This window comes from Macrotis lagotis, chromosome 4 (genome assembly GCF_037893015.1).
Source record: "Macrotis lagotis isolate mMagLag1 chromosome 4, bilby.v1.9.chrom.fasta, whole genome shotgun sequence".
Classification (NCBI taxonomy): domain Eukaryota; kingdom Metazoa; phylum Chordata; class Mammalia; order Peramelemorphia; family Peramelidae; genus Macrotis; species Macrotis lagotis.
Window position 1 is genome coordinate 278,256,910 of NC_133661.1, and position 27,696 is coordinate 278,284,605.

The 27,696-nt window shown below is 37.8% G+C and overlaps 1 protein-coding gene across 10 annotated transcripts in view; it reads right to left on the bottom strand.

Moving 5' to 3' along the window:
- PLEKHG3 (pleckstrin homology and RhoGEF domain containing G3) overlaps positions 1-21,094 on the bottom strand; it is a 59,856-nt gene extending 38,762 nt beyond the window's left edge. For 6 of the 10 annotated variants that reach the window (XM_074236132.1, XM_074236130.1, XM_074236131.1 and 3 more), the window contains exons 1-3: positions 20,732-21,093; positions 20,207-20,486; positions 10,645-10,700 (exon numbers count right to left, since the gene is read on the bottom strand). The gene's annotated coding sequence lies outside the window, so the exon portion shown is untranslated. Of the gene's footprint in view, positions 1-10,644; positions 10,701-20,206; positions 20,487-20,731 lie in introns of all 10 variants that reach the window. The other 4 variants (XM_074236135.1, XM_074236134.1, XM_074236126.1 and 1 more) reach the window with 3 other exon arrangements.
- Between the last annotated feature and the right edge of the window lie 6,602 nt (positions 21,095-27,696).

Sequence of the window (27,696 nt, forward strand, 5' to 3'; positions counted from 1 at the left end):
AAGCTATTTCAGTTGCTTTCATCTTTCAGAATTATGATTTAGGACACAACACCTTATCAGAAGGGATCTTAAAATTTTAAAATGATATAATGAATGTGAAAATACTTTGAAAAACTATAAAGAGCTACATAATATTATTATTCATTAACATAATCATCACCAAGAAGAGTAAAGAATATCATACCTATGAAACTCTTTTTTCTATAGGTGAGTCAAGCTAAAGAGAGAAGAGAATCACTGACTAGGAAAAAAGGAATTATACACTATACTCTGAAAACAAAAATCCAAGCATGCTAAAGGCATATATCAACCCTTATGAAGGAGGATAAGGTCCAGAGGAATTTTAAAATTAAAAAAAAATAATACTAGAATGATAAACTTTACAGTTTACAAAGCATTTTATTTGCTATTCATTTGATTCTCACAAAAAACCATGAGTAAGTAGGTACTATGGTTATCCTCTTTTCACCTTTAGATGAGGAAACTGAAGCTTGAGAGAGATTAAGTAAAATGGTTTAGGGCACATAGCAAGATTTGAATCTAGATCTTGCTCTCCTCCACTCTGTCAACTGACTGCCAAGAAACTATATTAGTACAAAAACTAAGTACCGTACAAAGAACTTGGACTTATCAGATTCACATTCTGCTTTAAGCAAACATAGGTAGCAGGTTTTAAATTGAATTACTTTTCTATTGATAGTACTGGAGAAACCTCCCAAAGAATGATGTCATAGAAACAATAATTTCAAAGAGAATGCAACCAAAAAGCCTAAATAAAAGAACATCAAAAATCCCTAAGTAAACACCAAATTGGAAATCCTGAAAAATCAAATAAATTAATTTAATAAATTAATTAATAAAATTGAAAGTAAAAAAATTATTGAACAGAGAAATAACAGAGAAACCTGAGAAATTCACCTTTTGGCTGAAAGGGATATAGCCTAGGAAGAATGTTTTGGGACATCAATGGCACTAATGATGGAATGGGGTATTCTCTGTCTGGCACTCCAGATTAGGAGTGGGAATGTAATGTCCCTTCACTCCCTGAGGGTAGTGGCTATTTTGTTTTTGCCTTTGCAGCTCCCTCATTGCCCTAACAGAGTATCTGGAACCAAATAAACATTTAATATTTGTTCAGTTGGGGCAGCTAGGTGGTGCAGTGGATTAGAGCACCAGGCCTGGAGTCAAGAAGACTAGAGTTCAAATCTAGATTCAGACATTTAATAATTGCCTAGCTGTGTGACCTCCAGCAAGTCACTTAATCCCATTGCCTTAAATAAAAAAAAATTTTAAAGTATTTTTTCAGTTGTCTAATTATAATGATCAAGTTTAGCCATAAAGAGAAGACAAGAAAATATAACTCCATTCCTTCTTTTCAAGGGATATACCAATTGATGTGGTTAATTTTACTGAATTTTCTCTTTCCTTTTCTTTCTTCTTTATTTTCTTTCTGTATTACAATAGTTTATTGGCCATGGCAAAAGAGAGGGATGCTGAAATGAAAGTGCCATTAAAAACAAATGGTCACAGAAAAAAATTTAATGCCTCTATTTGTTCAACTGAATTGTTGAATTCATTAATTAATGTGCCCAATGACCAGGAAATGACTGGACAAATGATGTTTTATATATGTAATGCAACATTACTGCTACATAATAAGAAAAATATATAAAATTTGATGAAAAATGGAAAAATACAAAGTTCATAGGTCATCTATCTAATCCAATCCATTTCTTTTACAGATAAGGAAACCTGGATCCAGATATTTGCCCAAGATCCAATATACTATGGAGGATAAGCTAGTTAGCAGTACAATCAGAATTCAAGCCTTTGACTCAAAAGCCAACATGTTTTATGGCACCAGGAAATAATATGATGCTGAGTAAACAAAGTAGTACCAAAAAAATACATACACAATTACTCCACCTACTTGAAGACAGTTTTAGTTGTGAATAAAACATAAGATCAAAAACAAAGGACCTCTGAGGTACTTATTTATAAAACATGCAACCATCATTTATTTTAACAGTCTACTAGAATGTAAGGATATATGTATGATCAATTGCAATCATTTATGTTTCTTAACTTAGTGTTTCTAGTGAAGACTCAACTAGGAATACCCTGGAAAGGTTTTATGATGTGTCAAAACATTATCAGCAAAAATCGGGAATGAAATGATTTCCTTTTTGTAAAATAAATGATAAAAATTATCTTTACATATATTTGGAAAGAATAAAAGATTTTTTAAAAAAATGGAATTTCCCAAGTTTAGAAATAGGAAGTTAGTGTTAGTATACTCAATTATATCAACAACAAACCTATCAGAAATCATATGATCATATCAATAGATGCTGAAAAAGCTTTTGACAAAATACAGCATCCATTCCTATTAAAAACACTAGAGAGTGTAAGAATAAATGGACTATTCCTCAGAATAATAAGCAGTATCTATCTGAAACCATCAAGTAGGATTTATTTCAGGAATGCAGGGTTGGTTCAATATTAGGAAAACTGTTAGTATACTCAATTATATCAACAACAAACCTATCAGAAATCATATGATCATATCAATAGATGCTGAAAAAGCTTTTGACAAAATATAGCATCCATTCCTATTAAAAACACTAGAGAGTGTAGGAATAAATGGACTGTTCCTTAAAATAATTAGCAGTATCTATCTGAAACCATCAACAAGCATTATATTCAATGGGGAGAGGCTAGAGGCATTCCCAATAAGATCAGGGGTGAAACAAGGGTGCCCATTATCACCACTACTATTCAATATTGTATTAGAAATGTTATCATCAGCAATTAGAGAAGAAAAAGAAATTGAAGGAATTAGGATTGGGAAGGAAGAGACAAAACTCTCACTCTTCGCAGACGACATAATGGTCTACCTAGAGAATCCCAAGAAATCATCGAAAAAACTACTGGAAACAATTAGCAATTCGGGCAAAGTTGCAGGTTATAAAATAAACCCTCATGAATCCTCAACTTTTCTATATATGTCTAGCAAGAAACAGCAGGAAGAGCTAGAAAGAGAAATCCCATTCAAAGTAACCTCAGACAGTGTAAAATATTTGGGAGTCTATTTACCAAGACAGACTCAGAATCTTTTTGAAAACAATTATAAAACACTTCTCACACAAATTAAATCAGATTTAAATAACTGGGCAAATATCAACTGCTCATGGATAGGTAGAGCTAATATAATAAAAATGACAATTCTACCAAAACTAAACTATCTGTTTAGTGCCCTACCAATCAAAATTCCAAAAAATTACTTTAATGAGTTAGAAAAAATTGTAAGTAAATTCATATGGAGAAATAAAAAGTCAAGAATTGCCAGGAGCTTAATGAAAAAAGGGCAAACTAAGGTGGCTTAGCACTACCCGATCTAAAATTATATTATAAAGCATCAGTCATCAAAACTGTTTGGTATTGGCTAAGAAATAGAGTGGTGGACCAGTGGAATAGACTAGGTGTAAAAGCAGGAGAGGATTATAGTAATCTGCTGTTTGATAAACCCAAAGAGTCCAGCCATTGGGATAAAAACTCCCTCTTTGATAAAAAATGCTGGGATAATTGGAAGTTAGTATGGAAGAAACTTAGATTAGACCAACACCTCACACCCTTTACCAAGATAAGATCCAAATGGTTACAGGACATAGACATAAAAAACAATACTATAAGCAAATTAGAAGATCCAGGACTAGTCTACCTGTCAGATCTATGGAAAGGGGAACAGTTTATGACTAAGGAAGAGTTGGAGAACATCACTAAAAACCATTTAGATGATTTCGATTACATTACATTAAAAAGCTTTTGCACAGATAAAACCAATGTAATGAAGATCAAAAGAAATGTAGTAAATTGGGAAACAATCTTTACAACTAATGATTTTGACAAAGGACTCATTTCTAAAATATACAGAGAACTGAGTCATATTTTTAAAACAAAAAGCCATTCCCCAATTGACAAATGGTCAAAGGATATGCAAAGGTAATTTACAGATGAGGAGATCAAAGCAATCCATAGCCATATGAAAAAATGCTCTAAATCATTAATTATTAGAGAAATGCAAATTAAAGCTTCGCTGAGGTACCACCTCACACCTCTCAGATTGGCCAGTATGACCAGGAAGGATAATAATCATTGTTGGAAGGGATGTGGGAAATCTGGAACACTATTACACTGTTGGTGGAGCTGTGAACTCATCTAACCCTTCTGGAGAGCTATTTGGAACTATGCCCAAAGGGCAACAAAAATGTGCATACCCTTTGACCCAGCAATACCACTACTGGGTCTATACCCTGAAGAGATGAGGAAAAAGGGTAAAAACATTACTTGTACAAAAATATTTATAGCAGCCCTGTTTGTGGTGGCAAAGAATTGGAAATCCAGTAAATGTCCTTCAACTGGGGAATGGCTTAGCAAACTGTGGTATATGTATGTCATGGAACACTATTGTTCTATTAGAAACCAGGAGGGACGGGATTTCAGGGAAACCTGGAGGGATTTGCATGAACTGATGCTGAGTGAGATGAGCAGAACCAGAAAAACACTGTACACCCTAACAGCAACATGGGAGTGATATTCAACCTTGAAGGACTTACTCATTCCATCAGTGCAACAATTGGGAACAATTTTGGTCTGTCTGCAAAGGAGAGTACCATCTGTATCCAGATAAGGAGTTGGGGAGTTTGAACAAAGTGCAAGGACTATTCCCTTTAATTTAGGAAAAAAACAGATATCTTATTGTCTGATCTTGTTACCTCTGAGAATTCTGTTCTCTTTAAGGATATGATTTCTCTCTCATCACATCCAATTTAGATCAAGGTACAACATGGAAACAAAGTAAAGACTGCCAGAGTGCTATCTGTGGGGTGGGGGTGGGGGAGGGAAGCAAGATTGGGGGAAAATTGTAAAACTCAAATAATATCTTTAATAAAAATAAATTAAAAAAAAGAAATAGGAAGTTAGGTAGTACAGTGATTAAGAATTCCAGGCCCCTCTTGGCAGCTAGGTGGTGCAGTGGATAGAACACCAGCCCTGGAGTCAGGAGTACCTAAGTTCAAATCTGACCTCAGATACTTAATAATTACCTAGCTGTGTGGCCTTGGGCAAGTCACTTAACCCTATTTGCCTTGCAAAAAAACTTATTAAAAAAAAGTGCCAGCCTCAGGAAAATCTGAGTTCAAGTCCAGCTTCAGATACTTATTAGCTATGTGACCTTGAGTAAATCACTTAAGCCCTGTTTGCCTCAGTTTCCTCATCTGTAACATGAGCTGGAGAAGGAAATGGCAACTACTTCAGGATCATTGCCAAGACAACCCCAAAAAGATCATGAAGAGTTGGACATGGCTGAAACCCCTAAAGAGCAACAACAGAAGTATAGAAATAGACCTGGGTTTTGAATGAAATATGGGAGTATCAAGAAATGGTGAGTTCATTCTCCAACAAGCTGCCCCTACCCATCTGGTTCAAACTTATAGGAGATATTTTGATTTTCTCATTAAGAGGAACTCCTACCAACACAGATCACAAATCAACACCTTTCTATGACTTAGTAGATAAATCTTAGAGAGTTATCAAAACATAAAGAGATTGAGAGATTTAGAGAGGGTTACTTCACTAATGAGCATATGTAGATTGGATTTTAATTCAGTTCTTCCTTACTCCAAGTCTAATAACTTACTTCTCACCTTGCAGAAAAAAGCATTTAAAATTTTAACCTACTTGTCCCCTTCTGTTTCTTTTTTCAATGAAACTCTCCAGTCTCTCAGGCTTAACCTCCACCCTGCTTTTGAGAGAAAAATCAAAAACTAATTCAACATGTTCTACCTCTGGTCTACCAGAAATCATTCCTGACCCTTGGGAGATAGCCTAGTGGCTTCACCTCTGACAGTTACTACTATACCTCTGTGACTTTGGAAAAGTCATTTAAATTTTATGAGTCTCATTTTCCCCATTTGTAAAAGGAGAGAGGATGATATTTAGCTCTATAACTAGGATACAATAGGATAACAATATCTCAGAGACAACTAGCTAGCCCTATCAAAGACCTAGAGCCACAAACCACATCTGTAACTTCTTCATAAATTCAGTGCTAAAGTATTCCTGGCCATTCAACAAAACCCCCTACCCCACCCCCATTCTTGTTTTCTAAGGGACCTCAACTAGAGAGACCCAACTGCCAAAGAAACTCATCCAACCAGTTCCCAAGTGGGTGGAGAAAAATGTTCTTCCCAACTCTGAAACAAAAGGACTAGACAGGATGTAATTGAGGCTGGGCAATAGTTAGACAGACCCTAAAGCCCTGGGAAGAAGGTGAAGGTGCAGGGGGAAGGGAAAGAACATTTGCATGGGGCAGAGGTATCAAACAGGAAGAGCCAATTGCCTAGAAAGATGTGACTGTTCAACATGGGGGTGATGATCAACCTTAATGAACTTGCTCATTTCATCAGTGCAACAATCAGGGGCAATTCTAGGGTATCTGCGATGGAGAATACCATCTATGTCCAAAGAAAGAATTATGGAGTTTAAACAAACAAAGACCAAAGACTATTACCTTTAATTTTTTTTTAAAAAGGTATCTTATGTAATTTTGTTATCTTTTATTTTTTCCTTAAGATTATGACTTCTCTCTCAACAAATTCAATTTTGATCAATGTATAGCATAGAAACAATGTAAAAGACTATTAGACTGCCTTCTGGGGGGGGGCAGAGACAATTGAGATGAGGGAAAAATTGTAAAATTCAAAAAACAATAAAAAAATGTGGCTGTAAATCCAGATCACATGGGTTTATGCTGCACACCCCATATTTCAACCCTGTTCATTATACCCACCAAGCCCAAAAGAACCAGTGGGCAGCTATTTCACTCACCTTGGCACCATTCACTGCCTTCTGAGTAAGTGGTGGGATCTGGGCCCTGGCCAGTGCTGAGATTACACTGAATGGGAAGGGCTATGCTCACCTGTTGTACTGGCCCTCTCAGCACTACACTTTTCAAAATCAAACAAAACAAAACAAGCACTCTCCAGGGCTTCTGAGAAAAGAGAAGCTGTAGTAACAGGTGTGAGGGAGGTTAACTATGCTTTACCAGGGCTTTTCTGAAAGCCAACAAAGCACCAGACCTCAAAGAACCAGACCTCTAGAGACCATCCTTTCAAGTACCCAGTCTCTCACCTCAAAAGATCTAAGAATACTACAGCAACATGCAGTCTGCTCTGGGGAGCTACACAGGGCAGTGAAGAGGTTAAGGAAAAGAACAAAGACAATTCTTGTTTAATACTAGTACTGGGAGATGCTATGAGAGGAAAGAGGAGTTTCTCCCCTTGCTGAACTGGCACATCATTAAGTTTCTCCATTTTTTCTCCCCTCTTCCTCAAAAAGAAAATTCATCTGTTTTCTCATTAGTTGGATTTGCTGTGGGTTTGACCAGTACAGAATAAATAATAACTCACTTATATAATTCTTTAAGGATTATAAAGAACTGTATGTTATCTCACTAATCTTCACAACAACCCTGTGAAGTAGGTGTGATTATTGTCCCCATTCTACAGATGGAGAAACTGAGGCATATAGTCTTTAATTGATTTCTGATTTGAATTCTGGTGTTCCTGATTCCAAGTTAGGCACTCTTACTGCACCCACTGCGACACCTACTGCCTCTGCTACAAAGATAATAGCATAAAAGATAGATAGAATTCAAATCTAACAAAGCAGAAAAAATGCAAACAGACTGGAAGGGAGCAGAAATAATGAGAACAAAGCAAAAGTTGGAGTGGAAGGTGAGATTTTAAACTAATTACTATAATAATTGGGGAAAGAGAAGCAATCAACAAACAATAAATAAGTGTTGGCAGCTAGGTGGTGCCAGGATAGAGCACAGGCCCTGGAGTCAGGAGTACCTGAGCTCAAATGTGGCCTCAGACACTTAATAATTACCTAGCTGTGTGGCCTTGGGCAAGTCACTTAACCCAATACCTTGCAAAAAATAAATAAGTGTCTATGAAGAAAATCAGGAAAAACTTCATATAATGGGGTGATACTTAGGTGATATCCTGAAGGAAAAGAGAGATCCTATAAAGCAGAGATGAGATGAGAATGCGTGCACTAATAACTGCAAAGGCAAATGGACAGGAGACATAGAAAGAGAAAGCAAGTTAATTGAATTGAAGATGGAAAGAGTCATATTCAAGAAGGCTTGAAGGTAGGATTAAATGCTAATCAAAGGAGATTATATTTTATATCAATGGGAGGCAATTATGGAGGGGAGTGACACAGGTAAATAAGCTTTTAAAGAAAATCACTCTATCAGCAGTATGGAAGAATGGAGTGGGAAGAGGAGGCAGGGTAACCAACTGGGGTGGGAGGTATTGAAATAGTCTAGGCTAGAAGGAATGAGGGCCTGAACTGGAGGTATTATGATGTGAATAGAGAGAAGAGATCAGCTGTGTTATGAGTAGAATCAATAAGATTTGATGACTGATTAGATCTATGGATTAAGGGAGTGGGAGGGGTTGAAGACAATTCTATCTAGGAGATTAGAAAATGGCAGTGATATTGACAAAATTCTGCAAGTTTGGAAAAGGTGAGACGGTAAAGTGAAAGAGGTTAGTTTTGGATATGGAGAGATTTTGGGTTGTCTCTGGAACAACCAGGTTGCAATGTCCAATAGCCTATTGAAGATGTTTGAGAATGGGCTCTATCTATCTATCTATCTATCTATCTATCTATCTAGATATAAATGCATGCATATATATGTCATCTGCATAGTAATGGTAATTAAAGCTCATGGGAGCTAATAAAGCTACCAAGAGAAAGTAGAGAAAAAGAAAAAAGAGAGCAATAATTAAATAAATAAAAGGAAAAGAAAATAGCAATTTCGACAGATTCAAAGAACTAGGCACCACCTAGTTGAAGATGGGCACAACCTTTTAGAGATTAAAGATTAATGAAAACTAAGGAAAGGAACAAAGTAGAGATTAACCACCTCCCCACCAAGGGCAATAAGGAAGAAAAAAATGGAAGAAAATATTAGTGTAACATTAATCATTTTAAATGTGAACATAATAATCAATCTTAAAACCAGGGTAACCTAAAAACCACACAATCTGATGTCTACAAGAAACATGATTAAAAAGAAGAAATATGCCTTGGTTTCTGGTGAAGTCACTAAGAAATAAGGTTCTAAACTGAGCAGAGAGATAAAGAAATCTCCATTCCTCCAGGGGGCTCCCTGGTGTCTTTGTAATGTGAGGCTGAGAAGTTGCATTCATACCCCAGGAGACCTGGCACTTAAGCAGTTAACAAACTCCTTTAAATAAGCAGCAAGCAGACACAAATAACTTTGAAATTAAAGAACAAGTGCCGCCTTCTGCAAAACCTTTTCAATAAATGCCTTATTCAAGCACAGTTCCGCATGTAGGGCATATTTTCAGCATTTCTCTCATTCCTGATTCCTGGGGGCTTTTTAAAGAAGGAAATGAGACTTCCCATCCGCAGAAGCGCGGAACTTGGTGATTGCCTACAATAGAGTAGGTGAGCAGAACTCTGCTGTTTACATGCAAATACCTCCAAAGATTGAACACGTGAGAAGCTAAATACCGGAAGTCAAATACCAAAGGTATAGGAACAAAGCTAGATCATTCAATAATACAACACTATTTATACAGCACCTCCCTCATCCGAGGCTCTCAAACCCTCAGTGGACTTTAACCCATTAGTCTTCACAACAACCTTAGGGGCAAAGGGGTAGTAGGTCAATCAGTCACAGTAAGTCAGTCATTGACTAAACATTTTTAAGAACCTCCTAAGTAACAGAGTCTTTGGTAAGTGCAGGGGATAAAAAAAAAAAAGATTAAAAGACCATCCCTATTGTTAAGTAACTCACAGTTTAAAGGGAGAAAGATGGGTGGAGGGTTGTGTGAGTAACTATGTACAAATAAGCTATTTCTAGACGGGATAAATATGAAAACTCAACAAAGGAAAGGCACTAGAATTAAGGGGGGGAAGGTAGATGGGATTTTAACTGGGTTCAAAAAACTAGGAGATAGACATAGGAAGGAGAACATTCCAGGAATAAGGGGCAGTCAGGTTATCAATAACCCCATTCCACGGATAAGTCACTTTTTGGTTTTAATTTCACTGAGACTAGATTCGAAGGATGGATGGACAAAGAGAATACTTTTCTCCTCTAGCCAGTCCTCACTTTCCCCTTTACATATGGAATATCTCCATTAGTTTAGGACAAGAAGCATTACATACCTAATAAATGACATATATGAGGTACGACATTTCTCCTGTTTTCTGACCTGACCTGATGCCATATTCTTAGTTAAAGAGTATATCTTCAAAATGAAGCCTGTGAATTCATAATTAAAAGCATGAAAGTCCCCAGGATGTACTTATATAACTTAAAAGTGGAAAGAGAGGGAAGTTGAAGAAATGACAGGAAGTAGAGAGGTTAGGAAGCTAGGTACAGTGGATTGAGAACTTGGTGGACATGAAGTCAAGAAGATCTGAATTGAAATCTTGAACTAGACACTCATTAGCTATATGACCTGAGGTAAATCACTTGAGTTTTCTCAATCTCATTTTCCTCATCTGCAAAATGGAGGTAATAAAAATACTTACCTCAAAGGGTTGCTGCGAAGGTCCAATGAAATAAAATATAGAGTGATTCTGCCAACCTTAAATAGATACATGAATGTTAGCAATTATTATTTTTAATAAGTAGGATATAGGTACAAACATCTTGTTATTAATTTCCCCCATATTTATGTTACTTTAATCTTCATTCAATACTCTGCTGCATATGTATTCACCTGTGCAACCTTGGGCAAGTCTTCTCTGAGACTTTGACTTCCTCATTTGTAAAATGGGGGGATCTATAAACCTTTGCTGTTTTTAGCAGTAGAAATAATCTTAAATTGTTTTCATGTGTATCAGCTAGATTCCAAACTCAAGAACAGAGGTAATCGACTGCTTTTGTGTCTCTTACCCTCCCAAACAACGGGCCTGAAATAAAAGTAATTCTCAGACTACAGAAACCCTGATCCTCCCACAATGGGGAAGAAAAGACCAAAAGAACCTGACCACAACTACCCAATGTAGGTTTCTTCTTATGTGGGAGATAAAAATATCTGAAACTTGGGACCAAGTGTTGTGAGAACCAAGATTTTTGCCTCCTTTCAGTTGGCAGGTCAGTCCCAACTCAAGTTAAAAACAATCAGTCAGAGAGTCCCTTGACCACTCAGCAAGTCCTCCAAACTAATGAGCTCCAAAGTGGAACACCCTCCAGGAATTGTTCAAAAAGATCTATTAGGTTCAAGAAAAAAAATTACTAGTACTCAATATTTTAAAGTTTTAAAAAAAACTTAAGCCTTAGTAACATTTAAATATACAATCTGATATTTTTTATCCTCACTACAGTTCATAAGCCAGTCAGACAGTCATATTTGAAAAAAACTAAGCCTTAGTAACATTTAAATATACAATTTGATACTTTATATCCTCACTACAGTTCATAAGTCAGACCCAGGGCACTAGGTGGCACAGTGGATAGAGCACTGATAATGGATTCAGGAGGATGAGAGTTTGAGTCCAAGCTCAGACACTTGCCTTACACACTTACTAGTGACCTTGGGCAAGTAATTTAACCCTGACTGCCCCAAATCCAGGACCATCTCCAGTTGTCCTAATTCGTATCTGGCCACTGGTTCCAGATGACTCTAGAGGAAAAAGTGAGGCCAATAACTTGGTTTAGCATACCCTCACTCAAATGCAATTCACCTGCTTGTCATGGCATCACCTCCCTGATGTTGTGATCATCTTTGAAAATGAAGGACAAACACTATTACACAAGATATTCTTTTTTTAAATTTTTTTAGGTTTTTTTTTTTTTACAAGGCAAATAGGGTTAAAGTGGCTTGCCCAAGGCCACACAGCTAGGTTATTATTAAGTGTCTGACACCGGATTTGAACCCAGGTACTCCTGACTCCAAGGCCAGTGCTTTATCCACTATGCCACCTAGCTGCCCTACACAAGATATTCTTAAAGAAAAGTGAGAATTCCAAAATATGGAAGGACAGTAGGATCACTTGTTCCTTAACTTTCAGAAAAATAGTGACTGACTACAACTTTCACATACCTAAATAAATGGATTTCTCAAGTTTTAACTATCCCTCTAAATCAGACAAATATCTCAGAACTGAAGAAAATTACTAATAATAACAATACCAGGGAGCAGACATTTCTAGGGCTAATATGGGCCAGTCACATTTTGAGTTGAAAACAAAGACAATCTAATCAAACCTGAGAAGTTGGATAAAATTTTTTTTTAATTTCAGCAAGATTTGCAATATGGATTTACATCCATTACAATTAATGATGAACCTTACCCTAGGTGTTTATTATGTCTTGAGTTATTAGCTAATAATAGCATAAAGCCATCCGTTTATCAAGTAATTGAAAAACTAAGCTTCTGTTGCTAAAAAAAAAAGTGTGCCTCCTACATAAACGTTTAGATTTGCACACTTAAAATAGTTGGAAACAGAATTTTCTAGCCTTCTCATTTCTAACTTTTGATTTTCTAAATTGTTCAGAGTTCTCATGAATTTTAAAAAAATATTAGAAATGCAACACCTTCAAATTAATTTGAAAAACAATTGATTGGCATCAGGGAAGATGAAACTTTATTTGCCAAACTTGTATAATTGGTGAATAGCATACAAAAAATAAAATGATGATATAATAAGTACAGCCAGAAATGTACTTCCTCCATATGGATTTACATATCTTTGGGAATTTTTCCATCTATGACTGTCAATAAAACCACATATTGAAATACAGAGAACTTAAAAATTTTTAATTGCTATATCATAGTATTAAGCAAAGATTTATTTTAGAGAACAAAGGTTTTTAATTAATAGATAAAATTGCTTATTACATATTAATTACATCCTTTCTAATTTTCATTTTGAGTAGTTTTCTGATATATTAGTATAGCAGTATATGCATGTAATTTTCAAATACATATATAATGAGGATACAAGCTAAAAAAATTGCTTTGCTGACATGGATATGCAGTCAAAAAGATCTGGAGGTCATTGCTACATACACTGAATATTTGAGATGGGCCTTTTCAAATCCTGACTGGCTTGGCCTTCCTCACTTGTCTAAGATAAGCCCTGAAAGGAAGGGGTTGCAGATGTCAATAGTGAATTGAGTTAAGGCAAAAGATCCAAGAAGGTTGCTGCTTGCAAAAGAGATGTTCCTTTGGCCCCCCGGTTGGGGGAAGGAACAGAATGCTGGCCCTACATATGTGAGTACTATCTGAGGGACAAACAATGGCAGTCAGCCCTTTTCATAGGTTAAATGCATTAAAAAAAACGACCTCATTTGAAAGGTAGTAGAAACTGTTAATATGGCTCTCTGAGGAGTAGAGGAAAAGAGATTCTGGGGAAAATTGATGATGTAAAAAAAAAAACTATAAATAAAAATTTCTAACAGATTAGAATTGTAACAACCTATCATTTTCATAGCCCAGTACATCTGGGTTAACACATATCAAAAGATAACTGGAAATACAATACCCTTGAATATTATCACTGCAGACCAAATATAACTAAAGTTATAACTCTAGATAGTTACTTGTTCCCCCATTCCCTAGCCCTACTATCAATCTCCTCCCACTTTGTACCACGGCAAACTCCCCAACAGTTATATTTGCATATCTTAAGCCATCCATTTGATATAAGACTGTTCCCTGAGAGTCATTTAGACACTTACCGATATGTTTTCCCCAGCCAGACATACTGGTAGAGCAGCCCATTCTGCCTAACTGAGGGTCATAAGGCTTAGAGAAAAGACAATCCAACTGTTTCATTTCATAGAAGAAAAAACTTGTCCCAAGAAATGGGGAAAAAGATTTGCCCAAGGTCAATTAAATTCAACAAATATTTATTAAACTCCTTGGCACTGTACTATAGATAAAAGACTAAAAAAAAGATACAGTTTCTGAACTACAGGAGTTACTATTGTAAGTTGGAGAGGTACAATATGTACACAGATAAAATAAATACAAATTATATGCAAAGTTATATAAAGTTAATTCAAAAGGAAGCAAACACCAACAACTAGGGGGATCCTAAAGGTCTTTGTGTAGGAGATGTCTTGAAGGAAGCTGGGAATTCTATAAGTGAAATGGGGGGGGGATTAATGTAGCAGAATTTTAGAGGGACAACAATTTTTATCCTAGAGGCATCATGGAACTACTAAAAATTTTTGAATAGGAAAATGACATGGTCACCCAGGTGGTAAATAAATAGAGGTAAGTAAACACAAACTCAAGCCTTGGTCTTTTAGGGAGGGAGAAGTATTTAAAACATACCTATCATTTCGGTGTAAATCAGAGTAAGGAAAATAATTGGAGATTTTATGATTTCAAAAAGAATACACACACACACACACACGCATAGAGTCTCTCACATGAAAACTGCAGCTAGAAGTCATACAGGTACAGGTAAGTCATACAGGTAAGACTATAGTAAGAATAATTCTTCTGGTTTTATTGATTGACTTCTCAAGAACCTCTTTACCCTCTTTTTGCCACTAGTAGAATACCAGAAGATTGAAAAATGACAGTCACTCCAAACATCTGCTCTTCTGCTCAATAGAAGTACCTACATCCTTCCTCCTACACCTGGGGTTATAGATTTCAGGAGATGGAAAGGAGAAGGGAAAATTGCTAATGGTGGCAAACACTGAAAATGAGGTTAACTTAAATGGCTTCTGATCTTCCTTTCAGATCTATTCTAAGACTCTAGGAATCTTTCTTTTTCCAACCAAGATCTTATGAGTAGCAAAAGCAAGAAGCACGCACGCACACACACACACACACACACACACACAGATACACATACACAAGAGAGGAGGAGAGAGAGTGCTTGTAGGTGAGCCTGACACACAGAAGGCACTTAATGTTTATTGACTGACTCTCAAACACACACAAAACCTCTCTGACCACTAGAGGGCCATAGCACTCTCAGATTTACATCCAATTGCCATCAATCCTGCAGAGAATGACAACACTTTCTTCACCCAATAAGTCAATCACAGCTCACTACCCATACTAAATATTCTACACACATTATAAAACATATATAATAAAATGCCAATACCTATGGTTGTATTTTCTTTCACCTGTGATCAAAGCTTTATCCAACCTCCATCTCTCATTATCCTCTAAAATTAAATCACTCAACCTTCTTTATCCTGTCAAGGAAGAACCTTGTATGCTCACTGTAGTTCGGTGCCTAGAGGTTTCTTACTGCAACTTCCTCTCTGAAGTATGATTAAATCTATCTTTACCCTCATCACTGAGCTCCATTGGAGAGGTTGGGGTTGGGCAGTAAAGAACCCCTTAACCAGATAAGCCTGTAAAGCAGAGGTTCAATAGAAATAGGGGTTCTAAAGCCAACACCACTTCCCTGGATATAGGAACCCCTAATTTTGCTTTGTAGTCTTCCAATAGTAGGAAAGCAATCTAGGGGGAAAAGAGATTAGATTTATATTGTTAGGACTGGGAGGGCAGAACTAGGAATTAGTGAGTCAGAAGTTGCCAGGAGGCAGATTATAGTAAAGTGGAATTCAAAAATTCCAAAGTGGAAGTGAGGGGACAATGGAAAAGGAGGAGAATAGTAAAGCCCCCCTCCCTGGGTGGGTCTTCAAGAAGAGATTGTATGATCTCTAGGTAAGGATATTATAAAGAGGAACTTGCTCAGATTCTGATATTCTAATATTCTATGATATATTATGCCTCCTGACTCAGTCCAAGAAATTGTTCAAATATAATATAAAATTATATATATAAAATTATATATAATATATAAAACTAAGTTTGGGAGATTTGACTCCTTTGAAATAGATTATTTAAGTTAGTAGGGAGAGCCATTAACTAATTAATGAGATAGGGTAGAGAAGGCTTTTCTGATTGGCTTTGGAAGGTCATAGGATAAAAAGACAGCTTTAGAACTGGGAAGGACCTTAGAATCATTTTAGTAAAAACCCTTCATTTTACAGATGAGAAGGAAGCTGAGACTCAGAGAAGTAAAATTATTGCCCAAGGAGATTAGTAGTAGTAAGTAGCAAAGCTGAGACTTAAACCCTAGGTCTCTGACCTGTCCAAATTCAGTGCTCTTTCCACTAGTTAAATACAGGTTTCAAAGCTGAGTGAGCTCTCACTATATTATTACTTTTCCCCATGCTTTTCCAAACTCTGATCCCATTTACAAGCAAAACTCTCTACCCTAATCTCTGAAACTCAGGTTATCCACACCTCCATTGATAAACTCCTCCCCAACTCACTTCAAAATTCCCTAAATTGTCTCTACTTGTATTAAACAATTTGCCTGTTCTTTCTATTATCAATCCAAGAGTATACATTTCTCTAGTGATTTCTCATCTTTCCTTTCCCAGTCTTCTTCCATTTCCTATATAGGTATACCTGCTGTGACTAATAATGGATCTTTTCCCTTTAGGAAGAATAAGGTCTGACCATTGAACTATCTCTCCAGCTGCAGAGTGGGGGAGGGGAGCCAAAGATGAAAGTCTAATTCATCACAGTTCATAGGGAATGGGGGAATTCCTCCTAGGAAAGACTGCAGCCAATGAGTGAGATCGATGACTGTCAGAGATCAGATCTTTTGCTTTGTTTTGGAGCATGTAGGTCCCAGTATAAAGCTCCACAACAGCAGTGGAAAATCCCCATCCATTTACAAGGACTTTCCTTGTGTTTGAAGGGCCACTGAACTTTCTCTCTTGCTCCAGACTTAAAATATAGTTATATTTCTCACCCAAAAAAAGGATGAGAAGTGGAGTTACACCTTTCGGGATTTGAAATTGAATTAAAACTGAAGTCCCTTTATCTGTAACAATAAAATTCTACCCCCTCACAGAATGAGTCCAGAAAAGTATTCCAACCCCTCTTGATTTTAGTGCCTTCTCTCTGTTAATTACTTGCTATTTAATTTTATGGCTTGACTGTACATATTTGTTTGTTGTCTTCCCCTATGGATTTTGTTGTTGTTTAGTCGCTGCAGTTGTATCCACTCTTCCTTACTGTATTTGAAGTTTTCTTGGTAAAAGTACTAGAGTAGTTTGCCTTTTCCTTCTCCAGTTTATTTTACAGATGAGGAAACTGAGGTAAACAGGATTAAGTGATTTGTCCAGGGTTACACAACTAGGATATGTCTGAGGCTAGATTTGAACTAAGGAAGATGAGTCTATTGCATAGCTCAGTAATCTATTCATTGTACCAATGAGCTACCCCAATAACAACAAAAATGTAATCTGTATATAACCTGTGTCTATGTGTGTGTGTGTATAATTTGTTTATTATCTTCCTCTTAGATTGTGAGCTCCTTGAGGGCAAAAATTGTCTCTTCCCTCTTTTTTGTAACCTCAAAATTAGCATGTCTGGCAGAGGATGGACACAATAAATGTTGATTGATTATTGGAAAAACTGAGGACCTGCTTGTTCAAAGTCATTCAGAACTGCTTCTAGACATGGAAGTCACAGACTTAAGGTTGGAAAGGACTTTAGAGATCATCTAATCTAATCTACCACCCTCTCACTTTAAACAAAAAAGAAATTGAGGCCCAGAGTGATTAGAGAACTGGGATCTGTCTGATTCCAGTATTTCCTGTGGAAAATACAGAGCTCTTTCTCCTATACTATACAAGCCACAAATGACTAGAAACAAATTTAAATCTCTTGCCCATCACACAGAGCGGCAGCTAAAGAATCAAAAGCATGAATGTTACCAAGAAATGGAAATTAGCTAAATCTGAGCAGTTCTGGTTCTATAGAAGGACTGGGAGGTCAAGAGAACCGAGGGGTAGAAAAAGAGGGAGAGAAGAAAAGGGAGAGTTTGAACTAATTAGCAAAGGAGAGGAGAGACTACTGAGTGGAGTTTTAAGAGAAGGCTAAGGGTGAAAGGGTGGGTCTCTGGGTTGTGATGGAACTTTGAGAGGCTAAATTTGAGATCATCCCAGGAACAACAGTTTCCAGCAGCTTTTTTTCCAGTTGCCTGGGCCCCTGACTGAGGGCTCCTGGAGGGAAAGGAAGAATTAGCTGTGCCTTTAGTAATGAAACAGAGGCATCTGGAGAAGCAACTAACCAGAGAAAAGTAACAGATGAGGGGGGTCTATGGGGGGGAAGCCAAAGAAGCTAAATGAAGACCAAACTGCATCTTGAATTCTAGGAATCTCCAGGCAGAGAAACCATCCATCTCTACTATTAATCCTCCCATCCCTGCCCTAATCACTGTAGTTCAGTCACTAAAGTGGGCTGGAAGAAGATAATCCTCAAATCTGAGATGCCTACTTCCCTTTCCATTCCATTCCTCTACTTACTTCAGATTGTCTCCTGCTGTATAAACAAACTGACTTGGGTGAAATCCCTGAATATGGCAAGTCAAATATTTACCCTGAAACTAGGACCCTGGGGAATGTAGTATACCAGTGGGTGTAAATGGCTGGGATTGGCTCCTGGTATCATCTGTCAAGGACTGCTCAAGACAGGTTCAACAAGTGGGAATTGAGGGGTCCCTTTCATTGACTGCAGGGGGGGGGGGGGGAGGAAAAAAGACATGGGATCACCAGGAAAACTGATGGTGGAGGGGGTAGGAATAAGCAGAGTACTTTTTCCTGAACTTTAGCCCTTCAGCAAAACTAAGTTCATCCTTTGGAATTTCAATTTCCCCCACATTGAATTCATCCAGGAAACAATTCTGCATGTAATATCACCACAGAAAGTAGAAATGAGGGGGCAGCTAGGTGGTATAGTGGATAGAGCACTGGCCCTGGAGACAGGAGGACCTGAGTTCAAATCCAGCCTCAGACACTTAATAATTACTTAGCTGTGTGACCTTGGACAAGTCATTTAACCCCATTGCCTTACAAAAATTGAAACACAAAAACAAACAAAAAAAAAGTAGAACTGAGGGAAGGCTCCATGAGTATGCTGATGCAGCACATGTCACACTTCACCCCAAACATTTAAGGCCATGAGAAACCCTGATGCCAAATCCTAATGAAGCTGAGAAGCAAGCCAGGCAGGAACCACAACCCATCTGAGGGCAGAGGTTTCTTTTGACCAATTCTGTTTTATCCCAGCTGGCTGGGTATCCCACTGGGAACAATTATGGTAGAATCATTCCCTCACAGATCCACTTTAAACTGGCACCTTACATAGCAAAAAACAAGGCACGAGAAAAAAAAAAGGACTAAAATGCTGCCTAGAAGAGAGCCCCCTCCACTTTCTGTGGCTTGTCATTATTCTCACTGCTTATTATTTCTTGAGCAACAGCAATGTGCAAAGTACAAGCAAAGACACAGCTCCCAGCCCCCAGGGCTCACAATACCTATTATACTGGGCCTGGGTTACCTAAAGATGCACTTAATGTGGGGAATCAACACACTACTGACAATGCTATAAGGATAAAACTTCTCAACCTCTCCTATTCTTTTCTTACAACTTATCTCTTCTAGTTTTCAAGAGATTTCCTTACCACCTAATTCCCCCATTTTCTACTAGTCTGCTCTCCCACCATTAAAGTTCCCAGTTCCAAAGAATCAATTCCAAAAAATATTTTGGTTGTGATCCACTCATCCTCACCTCTTCTAAATATTAGTGGGGAGAAGGGAGAAAAGAAAGAGGGACCCAAAAACCAAGAAGGATTTCTTGGGCTGCTAGAGCCCCCCCCCCCAACTAAAAAGCAGAACTGTTCTAAAAATTGGTATTTGAGATGGAGGAAGGACAGAATTTTATTCCCCCTTCCCCATCTTTTCCCTCCATAACAAGACTTAAGGATTTTGGGACATTTGTGGGCATTATCCCATTTTAAATGGCTCCAAGCTTCAGATGAAAATTCCTTCCCATCTTCTACAAACCCTCCCTACGGAACAGTTTCAATTTAAACTCTTCCCAGAACTATAACTGAAACCCAATTGGAATAAAATTCTTGCCTCTGGCATCCAACTATACTAATCCCTTCAATCCCAACAATAAAATCCCAGAAACTCCTTTAGGATTGGAGAAGAAACCTTAGAAACCAGCCAGAGTCTAGAGGAGTAGAGGCCCATCTCCCTAAAATTGTTTGGAAATGCAAATCCAGGGTTAGGAGGACTCACCTTGTCTTCTGGGTTTCAGTGGGCAGAGACGCTAGGCACCAGCCCTGAATGCAGAGGGAGCAGTCCAGGTGTTCAATCTAGCGGGCTGCTAAGGGGGCGGGGGGAAAAGGGATCGAAATCTCCGGCCTGCCCGCGCTTCCCGGTGTTCAAATTCAAAGTCCTTCACTTTGCCACAGGGTGTTCTCTCCCTCTATTTCCGGGGTAGGGGCAAAAGGCCAGAAAATGTCTCCAGATTAAAATGTTTTTTTTATAATCCCAGCCGCGTGATCACTAATTCTCCCTGCAATGAGACAGAACATTACCCTGTTACCTCTTTGGTCGAGTCCCCGGGTGCTCAGGTGGTGGGTTGGGGGTGAGGGGTGAAGAAGCTTGGGGGTAAGGATGAGGGGCTCGGTGTGGGGAGGGGGGGGTGGGGCGGGGAGAGCCTTTCTCCTAAACTGTCCAACCTAGGGAGGTCTAACTTCCTCTATCAGAAAGGCAGAGGAGAGGGAGGGAAGAAAAGGCGAGGGAAGAGAAAGCACTCACCAGATGACCGGGCTTCCTTGCGGTGTCCAAATTCAGTCGAGTCCAGTGGCTTCCAAAGTGAGAAGGCAGCAAGGAGATCCCGAGCACCGCGGGGCTGGCCCATGTGTCCGAATGGTCTTGAGGACAATTTGAAATACGCTTACGAAAGTAGTTGGACCACGGCCAGCCCGCTCCCCCCGCCTACTCCAACCATCCCCTTCCCCTTGGCAGGGACTGGACAAGGGGGAGGCGAGCAGCCAATTCTCTATGAGAAAGATCCCTGGGGAGACCCCCTGGTCACAACTTCCCAGGGCCTGGCAGGAAGTCAGTGCAGAACTGAGCCAGGAGCAACAGCCTGGGAGGAGAGAGATGGGCGGATCAGGAATTTTTCCAGTGGGTGGAGACTGCTTTGCTGCTGGAATTCAGCTATTGGAGGCTACAGGGCAGCACAGCTGAGGCCAGGGGAAACTTCGCCCGGCTTGGGAGGGTGGCTGCTGGGAAATTCTGGGTCTGTCTGTGATTGAAGCTATGCTTGGGGCTCTCAGCTAATGATTAACACTAGGAGGAAAAATCGAAGAAATACATGGTAGCAGACACAGCAACTGCAATGGTCTGGTCAGTTTCTGGACTTCCAGGACAACCTGGGACATCTCAGAAAAAACTGTTAACCAGATCCTGAAAAGTGCCGACCCTGTTGTTGGTGTCTTAAGAGTTATGACTGCTCATAAAACACTTCCTACATGAAGTGTTGTGCTGTTTCCCTGACCCTCCTCCAAATTGCCCCGTATTGATTTCGAATATATCTTGCATAATCTCTTCCGTTATAAAAAGTAAGCTCCTTGAGAACAGAGACTATTATATTTGTGTCTTTGAGTAGCCACCATCCATCCGAAGGGCTAGCACACAGATATTTGATAAATGTTTTCTGATGGATTTTTAAGGCTTTCTAGGGAAACTGAAGTCAAAACATTACCCTCCTTTTTTTGTGTGTGATAGGAAAACTCAGTTTCAGAAAATCTAGGTGATGTCTCCCATTAGTTGAAGAATGAGTAGAGACTGATTAGTTATTTCATCAGTTCTTGAATTCCCAACTTTCTTTCCTGTAACTTTTTTTTTAGGTTTTTGCCAGGCAAATGGGGTTAAGTGGCTTGCCCAAGGCCAAACGGCTAGGTAATTATTTAGTGTCTGCGACCGGATTTGAACCCAGGCACTCCTGACTCCAGGGCCGGTGCTTTATCTACTGCGCCACCTAGCCACCCCTCTTTCCTGTAACTTTTTACAAGATTCAAATACAAGGGAAGTGGATAGAAAAGAATAAGATAAATAGAGAGCAAATTCAAAATCCAAGTGAGATTGGAGGTTGACATAAGTCAGTGGTTCTCCTCCCAATCTGATGACATAGTTGAGGGGAGAGACAGAAGGAAAGGGATCCTTAAACTGAACCTCTCTTGTATAGGGAAATGAGTAAGTTACAGAAAGTTAGTTAATCATAACCATATTTCAAAGGGTAAAAGTTTAAACAGCTATAGGTCTTTGGATCATAGATTCAGAGCTAGAAGAGGTCTTTAGAAGTCATCCAGTCCAACCCCTTAATTTTAAAGGCACCAGTAGTGAAAGGAAAAGTCAGGATTTAAACCCAAAAAACATTTTTTTTATTCCAAAGCTAGGATCATATGAAAATCCTGCTATGGGCAGAGCAATAAACTGGATGTTGGAGGTGAGGAAGGGACAAAATTAATGAATGAAAGTAATTTGGATATAGCACCGGCCCTGGAGTCAGGAAGACCTGAGTTCAAATTTGACCTCAGACACTTAATGATCTAGCCGTGTGACCTTGGGCAAGTCACTGAACTCCATTGCCTAACAACCCCCTCCCCCCCAAAAAAAAGTAATTTGAAGTGACAGTACCTATTCCCCAGGAGTTTTCAATCCATCAGTTATAGTCTTATTCATTCCTGTATCCATATCTCTTATAGATTTTTCTTTCAGCTAGGAAACCTTTCCCTCTCTCCTTCCCCCATCCAAATACTAATAAATCTCTTAAAGCACAGCTTGTCATACACCACCATGAATCTGATCATCAATATATCTCTTGTCTTCAGGAGCATCCATAATAGTAATTGCCTCAAGCATATATTTTAGAGTATCTTATATTCAATATAGCACTTATAATTTATTATCTTATATTCTTTTCTATTTGATTAATGTATAGGTGTATTTTATTTTTAACAAGAATGCTACTATTTGAAAGGGCTATGCCTTATACAACATTGCACTTTCACAGTGTTACAGCATCATACTATTCTGAGTAAATACTCAATTATTGATTTTGTGCAAAATATACACATTCATGGTGTAGCTAGTAGGTGGTGCAGTTGATAGAGCACTGGCCTTGGAATCCAAAAGATCTGACCTCAGACATTAATTATTGTCTAGTTGTGTGACCTTGGGCATGTCACTTAACTCTATCCTTAAATAAAATAAAATTTAAAAAAATACACACATTCAGTGAGCTTGGGAGAAGTCTTCAAGACTTTATTTTTCATTCTACCTGAGACCCAAAGAGAATGACTCATTGAAAAAAGAATTCCCAGAACACTATACCTCAGGAAGTTGTATGTCTGACAATAGAATGGTTATGTCATGAGGTAAAGACACTAAATGATAGGGAGTCTTATCAGAGGTAGGAGATTTTAAAAATGGAGTGACTATTGCACAGGGCTCAGCAGAGACAAAAGGAAAGCTAAATTGTAGATAGAGTGAAGAGAAGAAAAAAGAATTTTGTGGAATGAAATCTACTAGGGTGTCTCTGCACATAGGCATCCCAGAGATCAAAAAAGCTTGAAATGCTTCAATAGATCACTGATTGCCAGAGGCAGAGAGTGAGAGGCAGAGAGTAATAAATGGTAGATTGTCAGTTTTTTCCCCAATTGACACATGAATCTAGGAGATGACTGTGTCTTTTACCCAAATAGCCTAGGGGACTTAGGGGAATTAAGGGATGGATCTTGTAGAGGATTGAACTCATTTCATTTGAGTGACAAAGAAGTATTCCACTTCTTTGCCATTCTGATATATGTATAGTTTTGTGCTGGAATGGGGGCTTTAGCTGTTTTTGTATGAATAACCAGAACATCCTACATAAAACCCAAGTATCAGGGCATTCCAGAGGACTTCTATTGCATTCACAATGAAAGAGTATCTAGTACAGTGCCTTTAATACATGAACTGTTTTTAAGAAAAAATGAGAAACTTACATTAAATATAACAGAAGCTTGGGAAAGTAAAAAAAGGATTATGTAGAAACTTTAGGTAAGTAACCCTTATAAGATAGCCTGGATCTTTCTTTACCTTGCTACCAGCTTATGTCCAAGTAGTTTCACCCTACTATTAAGTAATTTATTAGAATAATAATACCTTTAACTTTAGTAATGTCTTTAATCCAGGGATCTTAAAGTGCTTTAACAAATGCAGATTAATTATTCTTCACAACACACTAGTGATGAGGCAGGTAGGTGGTAAATATTCTTTACTATTTTATGGGTGGGAAAATCAAGACACATGAGGTGACTCACTAAGAAATACATAGGAAATTGGTGGGTCAAATACCTAATAAACTGGTCTAACTGCTTTCACACAGTAGGTACTTGTTTAATGCAATCCTTAAGTGCCAATTGCTTACCCTCAGGAATATCAAATCAATAAGCACACATCATTCATCTTTCTCAATAAAGAGATTTTCCAAATTGTTCATTCATTTTAACTGCTAGGATAGACATCAGGAAAGTTAGACTGATTGAAAAATAATAACTAGGGTCTAAAGCATGCTGTCCACCTCCTGACAATGGGTTTGGTCGCAGAATGGCTTGGCTAATGAAGGAATTTGTTTTGTTTGATTACCAATATATGTTACAAGAGTTTTGTTTTTCTTTTTTCTTTTCAAATTGTATTAAAGAGGGACCTAAGAGGGAGAAAAATAAAGATTTTTTTGTGATAATTGAAGAAATAAAAACCTGAGCTAGTAATGCATTCCATAAATAAGAAGAACTGGGATGGAGGGAGGAATGCCTTCTTCATGTAACAGGACTGATACAGGATGGAGTGCCAAAGCATTCCTTGGTGTCTATGGAGTGAATCATAAGACATCTGTCTTCAAAAATGTCTTAGAAACTCCAACAAACATTTTATTAGGGAGAGCTATGAATCTCAGGTTGCATTTTTACAATGCAAATTACTGATTAATAATAACTTTTTCTACCATTCTAGAGTTTTAAGTTCAGTTTCCCTGAAGTCCAGATATTATTAGAAGGGAGGGGAATGAGCTATTCATCCTTAACTCATCCTCAGCCACAATGGTCCATATTCTTGACCAGAGAGAAAAGCTGATATCTGAAAAGGGAAGCAACTTTGCAGAGAGAAGGGGAAAGATGAGAAGGAAGTGACATCAGTTCCCCAAACCTTAGAAACTTGCCACTTTTGGGCAGGGAGCACTTGAGGCAACAAGCTGTTGTTTTAACTCTGTGTCTGCAGCAGAAATATTTACCAATCTTTTGTGGTATGTCAAGAACACAGAAGTTGAGTGTGAACTATTTCTGGAGGTCACTTATACTCACATTTCTTATCAGTAAATAAAAAGGTGATGTTTTTGCATTGGTAAAGTCATTCAAAAACGAATGACAATTTTGAGATATTAAGGTGTTGATTTCATGCCCTTGGACAAATCACTTCACCTATGAGTCATGGATCACCCTTTTTTCCTCTGCTTTCCGGATGTAACTTTCTGACTCCATTTTGTTCTTAGTAGGGAACAAAAGAAATATATGTACATGTTCAATGATGTACATATACCACAATTTGTTCAGTCATTCTCCAATTGATGGACATTCACTCAGTTTCCAACTCTTTGCCACCACAAACCCCTGAATGATTCTTAAATTATCTCTCCTTACTGTTTTTTTTTTAGATCAGTTGAATTTGCTAAGAGATATCACAGTTTCTTCTATTTTTTTCTAGTCTTTCAATTTTGTCTTAGTATTTCTTGTTGACTCATGAAATCATTATTTTCTATTTGGTTTATTCTGATTTTCAGGGAGTTTGTAGCTTGGCCAAGGTTTTGATCTTCTTATGCAAAATTCTTAGTTAACTTTCTGAGATGTATAGATATTTAGGGAGGACTAGCACCTCTTGTGTAAGGGCTGAGACCCTTTTTATTTTACTACATATATTTCATATGGAGGGGTTGTTTTTCTTTCTAATTGAGGAGGGAGGTAGACAAGAAAGAAGATAATTTTTTTGCTCATTAGAAAAAATATATAATTTTTAAAAATGTCTTTGCTCAGAGCTAAATTAAGTTACTCATTCACCTTTGGTGTTGACCTCTCATCCAAGTCTCACCTGTGGCTTAAAGAAACTGTAGAATATACACCATCTATACCCCAGTTAACCATATCAGCAAAGAGTAAACTGGGTTGAGAATAACTGGCAGATCTCAAACCTCTCAGGTTGTTAAGGGGATGTCTGCCCCAGGAATGTAAAGACATCCCCTAACAAAATGGGTGTATGAAAATATTTTGTTCTAATGGCCATGAAGGAAGCTGAAGAAAGAACTATGGAACACTTAGAGCTTGGTCAGCTATAGGAGGTGCCAAGATCATTGACTGCATCCTAGTCCATCTCCAGTCAGGCAGTCTTTGTCTTGCCATTGGACTTTGATTTCTCTGGAAGAGAGAGTGAGGCTGATGACTTTGTTCAAATCTGTCTTACTTAAAATCCAATTCACTCAGAAGTCACAACATCATACAGAAAGTCACTGGTTATCTTGGAAAACAAAAAATGAACAATAAGTTCCCTTTCTAATCCTTTCTTCCACAGATCTCATTTCTTTTCAAGTTTTGCCTCTAGTGTTATTTATTTTGTAAAAAATATTTTAATTCTTGTTCATCTTTCCCAAGAATTCTAATTGAACATATGTCTGAACTATGCTTTTCCATAAGGCTTTACTTATAATGTTTTAGAACAATTCTTTTCCATGATTGTCTTGAATGACCATGTCCTCAAAACAGCTTTTTTATGATGGAATTCTTTTATTATTTGCTTGATTGCTTATTCTTAAAGATTATTTCTTGACTTCAGACTTTATGTGAGGATCAAGCTCTGTAAGGTAATTTCTAAGCTAGTCCTGCTATTACTTTCTTGGGAGTAATGAGTATGCTGTTACTCTAGGATCCCAGTGAGAGTTCAGACTGGAGATCTACAAGTTTTCAATGTCTCCAAATAAATCTGATCTAGGTCTGATTTCTGCCCTCCTGATATCAAATCTCTACAAGTTCATGACCTTAGATTGGATCTGAGCTACATGCTACATTTAGAATTCTAGTAAGCTATTGCTAGACTCAGTTATTACCAAAATATTGGAAATTTCTGTTGGTTCATAATGGCAAAATTGTGGTCTGCCCTTTGGTCTGGAATTCTTGCCATGATTAAGAGGCCTGGGTTCAAATCTTACTTTTCCTATTTAATATCTGTGTGACTAAAAGTAAGTAGTGTCCTTTCTGAAATTCAATGACCTCATCTATAAAATAAAGAGTTATGAACTACTTACCTCACTGAGATGTAACAAGGAAATACCTTAAAATCTTTAGAATTAAGTAAATTTGAGTTATTAGTATATAAATGTGGGGTTTTTTAAGGGAAGGAATCACTGGTTAATTTACATAGTCTATTCCTTTTTATTTTTTGAGGAAATTGTGGTTAAGTGACTTGCCCATTGTCACACAGTTAATAAGTATCTGAGAGTCAAATTTGAACTCAGATCTTCCTAACTCCAGGATCAGGGCTCTATCCACTGTGTTACCTAGTTGAGCTATGGATTATTATTATTACTATTTGCTCTCACTGTTTTCTTAGTTTTTAAACATATAAATGTAGTCCATACATTTCTAGCAAAAACTGAATACTGGACATTCTAGCTATCTAGTTCTTTTCTC